Source organism: Oncorhynchus keta, chromosome 19 (genome assembly GCF_023373465.1).
Source record: "Oncorhynchus keta strain PuntledgeMale-10-30-2019 chromosome 19, Oket_V2, whole genome shotgun sequence".
In the NCBI taxonomy this organism is placed as follows: domain Eukaryota; kingdom Metazoa; phylum Chordata; class Actinopteri; order Salmoniformes; family Salmonidae; genus Oncorhynchus; species Oncorhynchus keta.
In genome coordinates, this window is record NC_068439.1 from 35,222,037 (window position 1) to 35,233,282 (window position 11,246).

The following is an 11,246-nucleotide window of genomic DNA, read 5'->3' on the forward strand; positions in this document are numbered from 1 at the left end:
ATTTAACTAGGCAAGTCAAAGGCAAAGAACAAATTCCTATTTTCAATGACGGCCTAGGAACAGGCCGTCATCTGTTCAGGGGCAGAAACATATGTGTAAAAAGGATAATTTTGGTCATAAAGTCAGTCTTGTCCAAAACCTAGATTTGCCAGATGATAGGACATTTTTTTACACTATTTATACAGAAGTATGTGGACATCCCTTCAAATTAGTGGATTTGGCTATTTCCTCACCTGTTGCTGACAGGTGTATAAAATTGAGAACACCGCCATGCAATCTCCATAGACAAACATTGCCAGTATAATGGCCTTACTGAAGAACTCAGTGACTTTCAATGTGGCACTGTCATAGGATTTTACATTTCAGCCATGCTCGAGCTGCCCCGGTCAACTGTACGTGCTGCTATTGTGAACTGGAAACAGCTCAGCCTTGAAATGGCAGGCAAACACAAGTTCACAGAACGGGACCGCAGAGTGCTGCAGTGCGTAAAAATCGTATGTGCTTGGTTGAAACACTCACTACCGAGTTCCAAACTGCCTCTGGAAGCAACGTCAGCACAAGAACTGTTCGTCAGGAGCTTCATGAAATAGGATTTTATGGCCGAACAGCTGCTCACAAGCCTAAGATCACCATGCGCAATGCCAAGCCTCGGCTGAAGTGGTATAAAGCTCGCCATTGGACTCTGGAACATTTGAAACACCTTCTCTGGAGTGATGAATTACACTTCACCATCTGGGTTTGACGGATGTAGGAGAACGTTACCTGCCCCAACGCATAGTGCCAACTGTAAAGTTTGGTGTAGGACGAATAATGTTCTGGGCTGTTTTTCATGATTCAGGCTAGGCCCCTTAGTTCCAATGAAGGGTAATCTTAACGAAACAGCATACAATGACATTCTAGATGATTCTGTGCTTCCAACTTTGTGGCAACAGCTTTGGGAAGGCCCTTTCCTGCTTCAGCAGGACAATACCCCTGTGCACAAAACGAGGTCCATACAGAAATGGTTTGTCGAGATCAGTGTGGAAGAACTTGACTGGCATGCACAGAGCCCTGACCTCAACCCTATCAAACATCTTTGGGTTGAATTGGATCACTGACTGCGAGCCGGCCTAATCGCCCTATATCAATGCCTGACCTCACTAATGCTCTTGTAGCTGAATGGAAGCAAGTCCCCACAGCAATGTTCTAACATCTAGTGGAGAGCCTTCCCAGAAGAGTGGAGGCTGTTATAGCAGCAAAGGGAGGACCAACTCCATATTAATGCCCATGATTTTGAAATGAAAGTTTCAAATCCCAGAGCTGACAAGGTACAAATCTGTCGTTCTGCCCTGAACAGGCAGTTAACCCACGGTTCCTAGGTCGTCATTGAAAATAAGAATTTGTTCTTAACTGACTTGCCTAGTTAAATAAAGGTGAAAAAAATATATTAAAAAATCAGCAGATGTCCACATACTTTTGGTCATGTAGTGTATGTCACGGAATGAAGGGTACTGTAACAAGTTTTCCTTCGGTTGGGTTATTTCAATACCCACAGCTGGCAGCACCCAAGTAATCATCAATTCTGAGCGAAGCTGCAAGATACCTGACTGTAATGCAATGGTCAATTTGGCTTGATATTCAATATCCCTATGGGTCTGGTAAAGGACCATCTGTAAATTACACAACGTACATGTGACAATATTTTAAAATGTCAATAGCTCCACATTTCAATCACTTTAAAACCTCAAACCAACTATAAATGGTAGAAATTCATCTACAAATATTGAAAGCATAAAAGATGTGCAACATGAAAATATTGTCCCATTTACATTGTGTAATTTCTTGACGGTCCGTAACTTGCCCCAGAGGCTATCCAATGTCAAACCAATTTTGCCATGATCACCACTAGCCTGCTGAAGCTAATTGGCGAAAGAAGTTGGCTAGCACTAGCTACCCTAGGCGACATCAAGACCTGGTTAGACTGTTTCAAGTTATCTACAAGGGTGAGTGACTGTAATTGTGAACTGTTTTGGCAGAGTGAATATACAAAGGCTGGCCACGTGTAAACACACACACAAGATACATGACTGGCTTCAGTCATGGCCGCTGCATTTCTTAATGACCAAGTTGAAAAATAAGGCCAAATCAGGACGTCCAGCCCCCCTTTAACATTGAGTCTATGTCCTTGGATGGCCACCCAGAATTAGAAAAACAATGTTCCACATGGATAACAATTGCACATGTCTAGACATCTAAACATGAACTAGTTGATAAGATTTGTATGGAATTTGTATTCCTATCAGTCACATTTTCAGTGCCGACTCCTCTTTAGACTTGACACTTTGACTTCATAAACACCAAATCCTTTGAAGTGAGGTTCCACATCCTCTTCATGGCATTCCGATCATTTCTGTATTGCAAACATGAGTATGTTGGCAGCCATCGCCATGGTGTCATATAACAGCAACAAACAAAAAAATCCTACCCCCATCAGCACTTCCTAGGAACAGTCTGCACTGTATCTATGAATCGTCAGTCTCAATGAGACATAGCCCAGACTAAAGCTGACTCCTGACACAACTGACAAGTTAATTGATTTAGTTCGACAGTTCTTCTATTCATTTCACACATTTCAGGAAGTGTAACAGTATATTTAATTTAATAAATGCATTTCTCCGAAACGCCATAACAGCAAGTGAAATGCAGTATTGCTAAACCATGTTGAAAACTGTGGAGTGAGTTCCATGTTAAAAACAAACTAAACTGAATCCAGAGTGAAGCGCATATAGCACTGTCTTTACTGTCCCACTAGATGGCAATATGGTCAGTGCTGTGACTGATGGCTACCACTTCTGATATCAAAGCAGCTGGCGATAAGCCTTGCCTCGGTGTTTTGCATAAATTGAACTCAAATAGCATCCGTTCGGTTTTGTAATTTTGTCTGTGTAAAGGGTAGTGAACTTGTGACCATAAACAAGTGCAAAGGTGTTTGGGTTTTGCTGCTCAGGCTTGATAAACAATATTGATGTGGGTCATCCCAGGTTCTCCTTTATCCAGTCCAAATGAATTTGGTTGATGTATTTTGCTCTGTTGTCTGTGATTCTTGTTTTTTTTTATCCCCTTGGACTGTCTGAGGGGAGTGGGAAAATGTCTGCCTGTCAATGCCCCAATAGCAGCTCACCAGTAGAGATGAACAAAATCATGTAAGGGTTTCTGTATTTCACTGAAAATATTCTTCCTATTTAGCAGTTATATTTATTAAAAGTAGATTAATTGATTCATCAATGACCTTACATTTTCTTTTGGCACTACACATGAAAGATATTTTAAGTTTATAGCTACCAATACTCTTTTTAAGCCTATTATATGACATTATCTTCAGCTTAAATCTTTATTTTGGTATGACTGCGTCAGCCAGCACTGGCTCATTGGAACCCGCGCTGGTAAAAGATGATTGCTTTGCTTTCCTGTGTTATCTAAGGCCTGATTTGACCCAGCTAAAGAAGTGAAAAAAAAAAATGGGTCCATATTCAGATCAGCCACATCTGGTTGAGTAACAGAGGCTTTAGCTCTCTCTCTCTCTCTCTCTCACACACACACACACACACACACACACACACACACACACACACACACACACACACACACACACACACACACACACACACACACACACACACACACACACACACACACACACACACACACACACACACACACACACTCACTCTCACATACTCACACACACACACCAGTATTGCCAAAAACATTTGCAGACAGTCTGTATTAGATTCATACATGCATACATACTGTAAATTCCCACATGAATTACTACATCAACCTAAGCACAGTAGGCTGATTGTTGTTTCTAAAACAGGAGAACAACAGCTTGAACCTTTGACCTCTCAGAGGAGACGACCTCTTCAGTGAAGTGGGTCTTAAAGGATCAGGAGTCATCATCCCTTTTTCTGAATACAATCCAGAAGTACAAAACGCCTGTCCAGAGGAAGAAAAACATCTACTTAGTTGATGCTTTGACACGCATTCCACTTACACATGCCTGTGCACTAATGCACGTCACACACACACACACACACACACACACACACACACACACACACACACACACACACACACACACACACACACACACACACACACACACACACACACACACACACACACACACACACACACACACACACACACACACACACACACACACACTCTCAAACTACACCATATTCAGCCAGTTTTGCTACATTATGAAGATGGAATGGGCTTATGTAACAGCCTCCTGCATCGTAGGCACACTGGATAAACCTGGTATTCTCTGTAATGTTATCCGGACAATGTGTAGGCAGCTGCAAGGCCCAGCTGCTGCATCAGACAACCAGAGGCCAGTTGAATACACTGCTGTGCTGACCAGTCAGACCCCTTTACTTTATGTCTTCCAACGAACGTAAGCATCCAGTGAAACCATACCCTCTCCGTGTACAGATGTAGGATCTTCATTTGAGACAGTTTGCCACAGTAGGAAAATAATCCTGCCGCAACAAGAAGTGTGAAATATTATGTGGACGATGTTTAATGTCGGGCTTGATACCTTTTTCAAAAAGGATATCAAGTCTTACCTTTTAAAGTGGAAATTACAAACTTCAGAAGCCTTTGTACACTACAAGTTAAACATTTCCTGCATTGTAGGAAAGTTCTCCTGCAAAAGGGTGATCAAATTAAGATCGTACATCTGTGTGCATGTACAATTATACAGAAACATCTGTTCATCCAGAGATTGTTTGAGTTTTGATTGTTATAGTGAAGGTTGGTTTTTAGGCTAATTACTTTCAAATGTTAACTTTTTTTGGTTGGGTTCTGTACACTTATACAGCCATTGCCTAAATTTGTTTGTGTGAAGATTATATTTAGGGATGTGTATTGAGGTCTGAGCTCACTGGCATGCTTGTACTGTCTTAACCCATGGGGGGCACTGTAACCATACTGTCTTACTCTGGGGTTTGTTGGATGAAGGAGAGAGAGGCCCAACACCTGAGGTTCAGGTACTGTATAGATGTTTATTTAAAATTGATTTTTTAAATGTTTATTTTTTATTTTTTTGGTATAGATGGTTTATCATGGCATGACATTCTTCCAAAATGTAGCACATGTGTGGGAGAGCAGCTGGGATCAAACCAGATACCTTGTATTTGCCAACTCAATGTCCAGACAATAACTGAACCATATTCTAACAATAAGAATATGAATAGAAATATAAATGTATAAAATATAAATTACGACTCACTTCTCACTCTCTCGCTCTCTCTGAAAAGCAAACTGTTATTTACTCCTGAGGTGTTGAACTGCTGCACACTATAAAACCACTGTGGTTATTATTTGACCCTGCAGGTCAATCTCTGAACACTTGAATGTAGGAGCCTGATTCATCTCTAGGTTTCTTCCTATGTTCCTGACTTTCTAGGGAGTTTTTCCTAGACAATGTGCTTCTGCACTGCTTGCTTTTTGGGGTTTTAGGCTGGGTATCTGTAAAGCCCTGTATAACAACTGCTGATGTAAATAATTATATAAAATAATTTTGACCAATCAGATCAGCTCTGAAAAAGATCTGATGTGATTGGTCAATATACCAATTAGTCAAACAAATATCAGAATTTGTCTGCCTGTCTCAATGCAGCCTAAGTAGCCTACTTCAGAATGCAAGTATATTTAACATTCAATCCAATCCATTTACAATTAACTATTGTATATCTTTTCACTTACATAATCCCTATTTCAGTACCAAGAGATACACGCACCATAGACCTACAGTCGAAAATTAGAGATGATGTTGTGTCGTGATGTGCACAGCATAGCAAGACTAAGACAACTGTTTTCCTGTTTAACAGTGGATAAAACGTAAATGACTAATCCTGAAGACTGCTGTTCATATGGACACACGTACATGTAAGTGTACCCTAATGCACACTGCACTCAAGCTGCACTCAAGCAGATAATGGTTAATTCAATCTAAAGACTTGTAATACATAATGCTTATAGCGATGTAAAAAAGCAGCAAAAAGTGATTAGAGATACCACTTAGGGGTATGTTAATCACAGCCAAAATGTCAACATGATCCCCGCCCCTCCCCGCCCCTCCATTACTACCCCCAAGAGTCCCCTGCCACCATTACACCAGGGGGTTCCCAGGGTAATCACTACGCTCTTCTCCCTCCCACACCCAATTACCACACTGGACCTCACCTGGTATCTCCCCAGACCTGCTACCAGCCCCTTCGGAAAGGGATTTAACAAAACATTAATCCGAGATTGACGTATTTCCATAGGGAAGTCGGGTGAGGTGAAGACTTCTTATTTAAAAGGGATAGCAACTCTCTAGTCACTGAACAACTACCAATAGTAAGCCATGCTAAATTCTGCCTCTTCAATGGTAAACCTATAGTTACAGACAAGGCCATCTGTAGCTCGTGAATTCTACATGAGGAGACAGGACCTCAGCTGACTGTAGAGGATTGCGTTTGAAGCCTGTACATTTCAGTGACAAAAGCTGTGCTGTACAAACTTCGAGGCTAGCACCAGAAGTACTATCATTGTTCAACCTATGTATCAAAGAAGTAATATGAAATTCACAACTCAAGGGTTTTTGCCATTGGAGCCATTGCAAGAGGGGGCCTCTTTGTGTGCTATGAAATAGGTTTATGTGAATGATAAGAGACGCCATGTGAGAAGAGCTTAAAGAGTCTAAGGAACCTTGGGACTAGTTTGTCTATCTTGCAGCCAGTCTCTCATTATCAATCGATCCACCGCCACGCTCCAGAAACACATTTCATTTCTCAGTGACTCAATGTGGACCCTGGAGTGCATAAGGATGTGGAACCCTTCAGTGTGTAGAGAATGTGCTCCATTTCGAGGTTGTGGTCGATGGGGAAATCAGCCTATGAAGCATAATAACCTCTATGAAATCCCTGAGAGAATATAATCGCTATACACCAAGTCACTTGGCTCTGTCATAACCTCACATGGTCTCTCCTATCATTGCTATGCAGACGACACACAATTAATCTTCTCCTTTCCCCTTCTGATGACCAATCGCATCTCTGCATGTCTGGCAGACATATCAGTGTGGATGACGGATCACCACCTCAAGCTGAACCTCGGCAAGACGGAGCTGCTCTTCCTCCCGGGAAGGACTGCCCGCTCCATGATCTCGCCATCACGGTTGACAACTCCATTGTGTCCTCCTCCCAGAGCGCTAAGAACCTTGGCGTGATCCTGGACAACACCCTGTCGTTCTCAACTAACATCAAGGCGGTGGCCCGTTCCTGTAGGTTCATGCTCTACAACATCCGCAGAGTACGACCCTGCCTCACACAGGAAGCGGCGCAGGTCCTAATCCAGGCACTTGTCATCTCCCGTCTGGATTACTGCAACTCGCTGTTGGCTGGGCTCCCTGCCTGTGCCATTAAACCCCTACAACTCATCCAGAACGCCGCAGCCCGTCTGGTGTTCAACCTTCCCAAATTCTCTCACGTCACCCCGCTCCTCCGCTCTCTCCACTGGCTTCCAGTTGAAGCTCGCATCCGCTACAAGACCATGGTGCTTGCCTACGGAGCTGTGAGGGGAACGGCACCTCAGTACCTCCAGGCTCTGATCAGGCCCTACACCCAAACAAGGGCACTGCGTTCATCCACCTCTGGCCTGCTCGCCTCCCTACCACTGAGGAAGTACAGTTCCCGCTCAGCCCAGTCAAAACTGTTCGCTGCTCTGGCTCCCCAATGGTGGAACACACTCCCTCACGACGCCAGGACAGCGGAGTCAATCACCACCTTCCGGAGACACCTGAAACCCCACCTCTTTAAGGAATACCTAGGATAGGATAAAGTAATCCTTCTCACCCCCCTTAAAAGATTTAGATGCACTATTGTAAAGTGGCTGTTCCACTGGATGTCATAAGGTGAATGCACCAATTTGTAAGTCGCTCTAGATAAGAGCGTCTGCTAAATGACTTAAATGTAAATGTAAATGTAAATAATATGATGACTATTTTTGATTTATTATTGGATTTAACCAGTAGTTAACTATTTCATTATGAGGATGGGGAGAAGATCGGGGATAACGAAATTACCCATTATACCGTGGTGGGAAACCGATAGTGTGGTGCGTTGCATGTGAGTGCAATGTGGCATGATGTGTGAAGTACAAATTATAAAGGTGCCCCGCCTGTTAACGTAAACGGAAGTATCTGATATTTGTTCATGCTCTAAAAGGTGCACCATAAATGCACCGGAGACTAAATGCCCATTCATATACATCAATCTATCTGCACAATAGAACTTTGTGGATAGGGAGTTGAGCACTCCAGTTGTGTCAGAAAATGCCTTAAACACACAGTGAATAAAGGATAGTTGAAATCAAAGTGTAAGAATATTTGGAAGATAAATACACCGCGCGGAGACAGAGGTCGAGAGGTCAACAGGACGAGAAGTCAATAGGGTAATAACGATTAAGGGAAATAGTGTTTTTTCGGTAATAGGGAATTATTGATCAATGGTTCAGAGGCATGGGAGGAATACGTCTTCTGAAATAGGATACTTGTTATTTGGCCATTGGCTAGTTTTATTGCAAGGAATTCTAATTGGTCAACCACAGGCTAGGGCTGGGTTATAAAACTACATGCTGTCCCTTTGTTCTGGGGAGAGAACCACTGGAGAGAATAACTGAGAGAGCATCACTGAGGACAGGGGAGAATGACCATGTACCTCTCAGCATAACATCTGTGATTTATCCTCTTTGAATAAACCTATTTTCCTCCCCCTGATTTGCTTTGGGGTTTGTGTTATTGAAGAGCAACATACCCTGCTAACAAAAGTGTGAAAATGTTTTGGGTTAAATGGACTCCACTGGGAGTTATTTTAACCCTCAAGAGAGTTCTACACTCCCTGGAGTCATTGTTGATATCTGCAGTTCATTGGGACAGACTATTTTTAACTCCATTAAGAGTAAGCAGAGCCATGGAGTTAAATCTATGGAGTTATCCACTGATGTGGGAGGGGCCTCATTAGTTGCAGGTTGATTTTTTTTAAAAATAGTTTGTTACAATATCTGTGTTTTCACATGTACATTGATTGTTTTTGATCTTATGCTACACATTGATGAGAACAATGCCTTCGGAAAGTATTTACACCCCTTGACTTTTCCACGTTTTGTTGTGTTACAGCCTGAATTGAAAATGGATCAAATTGATATTGTGTGCCACTGATCTAAAATATGCTTAACCAGTCACATAAAAAGTTGCATGGACTCACTCTGTGTGCAATAATAGTGTTTAACATGATTTTTTAATTACTACTCCATCTCTGTAAATGTTCAGAAATCATAATGAATTACAATGCCACAAGAGGAGTGGCGGACAATGCTGGTGACTGGCTACACCTGCAAAAGAAGAACCCTACGCTGGCCACTCGTGATATTCTTCAACATCTTGCACATCTCGGCGTACAACGCGTTTGTCATCTGGATGGCGTTGAACCCAGATTGAAACAGAGGGAACCTCAAGGAGCTGGGCAAGGCATTGGTAAGACCTCAAATCCAGAGGAGGCAACTTATCCCAAGGACCCCAGCTTCTGCAGCCATTGTGAGGAGGATTCAGGAGGAGAATGCTGGTGCTCATCCGCCTGACCCACAAAACCAACAACTCCAATACTGGAAGTAAGTGTGAGTTATGTTGTTGCATGTGCAGGTGTCTGACACTCCTACCTTGGCCTGCTGTAACTATATATGTGAGTGAGTTAGATGTTAGTAAAATTCCTGAACTAAGTGTTTTCATCATTCCAGGAGGCACTGTGATGTGTGTGACCAAAGAAGGACAGGAAGAAACAGTGCACATGCATCAAGTGCAAGAAATACATTTGCAACACACACACAGTAAACCTCTGTCACTCATGTGGTGTGTAGACCGGCCTTAATTTGTGTTCAATGGGGCTCATTTAACATTTCCATAAAATACTGTATGTAAAATATGTCCATCCAATTTGTTCAGTTCAGTCATTTTGCCTAGTGTCAGCCAATGCACACTAGCCAATGCACACTAGCCAATGCACACTAGCCACTGCACACTAGCCAATGCACACTCGAACATGCTTAGCCCGTCTGAAGTGGCTGGACCGGGCCAGCTGAGCAGACCCACATCAAGGGATTTATAACTCCAGAGATACCATGCTATCCTATCGCCGCAGTCCCACTTTACTGCCTCTGAAATATTCAGTCCCTTGTGTCCCTAAAAGCCTTTCGTTGTCATGTTATTTTTATAAGTCACCATGTGCGCGGTGCGTTCATCTGCAAAGGAACGACGCATTAGCTTCAGAGCCTTGGTTCCTCCTATACAGCTTCTGAACGTGCCGTTGGTTAGTCATGTTGTGGTTGTAATAAGCAGGATGTATTTTTAGTGCTGTTGCTAACGTCCCTCGCTGGGCTATGACAAGGAGCAAGTTGTAACCTCCCTGCTCCAAACGAACACGTTCTCCTTCGAGGCAAGCATGGCAACGTGGAGCACTGCGTGAGGAAATTATGTTTCTCTCTCCTGCATACCAATGTTGTTGTTGGGATCTTTTCTACATGCTGAGGCCTGATGTTGTGCTTCAGTATTCCTGCTCTTGTTGGCTCCAATAGCGTACAGTAACTACCTGTCTGATGTTGTTATGTTAACTCTTACTGTACTCTAGCTGTCATTTTGCATCCATTCACTTAGGTCATATTTATCTATTATTATGAAGTCCTCTCCTATAAAATAAACTGATGAAAACGGGGGCCAGGCAGTAGCACTTTAGCTCCAGGCTCCAATATTACTAATGCCATAACTGGAGCGTCATTATTAATACATTTGATTCAGTGACCAAGCTATAGCCAGATGCTGCAAGGCTGTTGAGTCACAATGGAGCACGGAGCAGCCACTCCCCCCACATCCCACACTCATCTACCCCCCCCAAAAACACACACACACACACACAAAGGGATCTGGTGATATGATTCTTCCACCGTCACATCTGCTCTGCCATACAACCTTTAAACTGTTAATCCCTCTGTTTAAACAGGGCTACTGGCAAGAACATGCAGTATCCCTCCTCTAATACAAAATGGATGGGGGGGTAAAAATGAATTTGCACAGCAGTAAAGATGGAGCCGTGAGTCACATTCGTAATAATGTATTATTACATTTGAATACTTAATTCAGTCCTAATGGGTAAAATGATACAAAT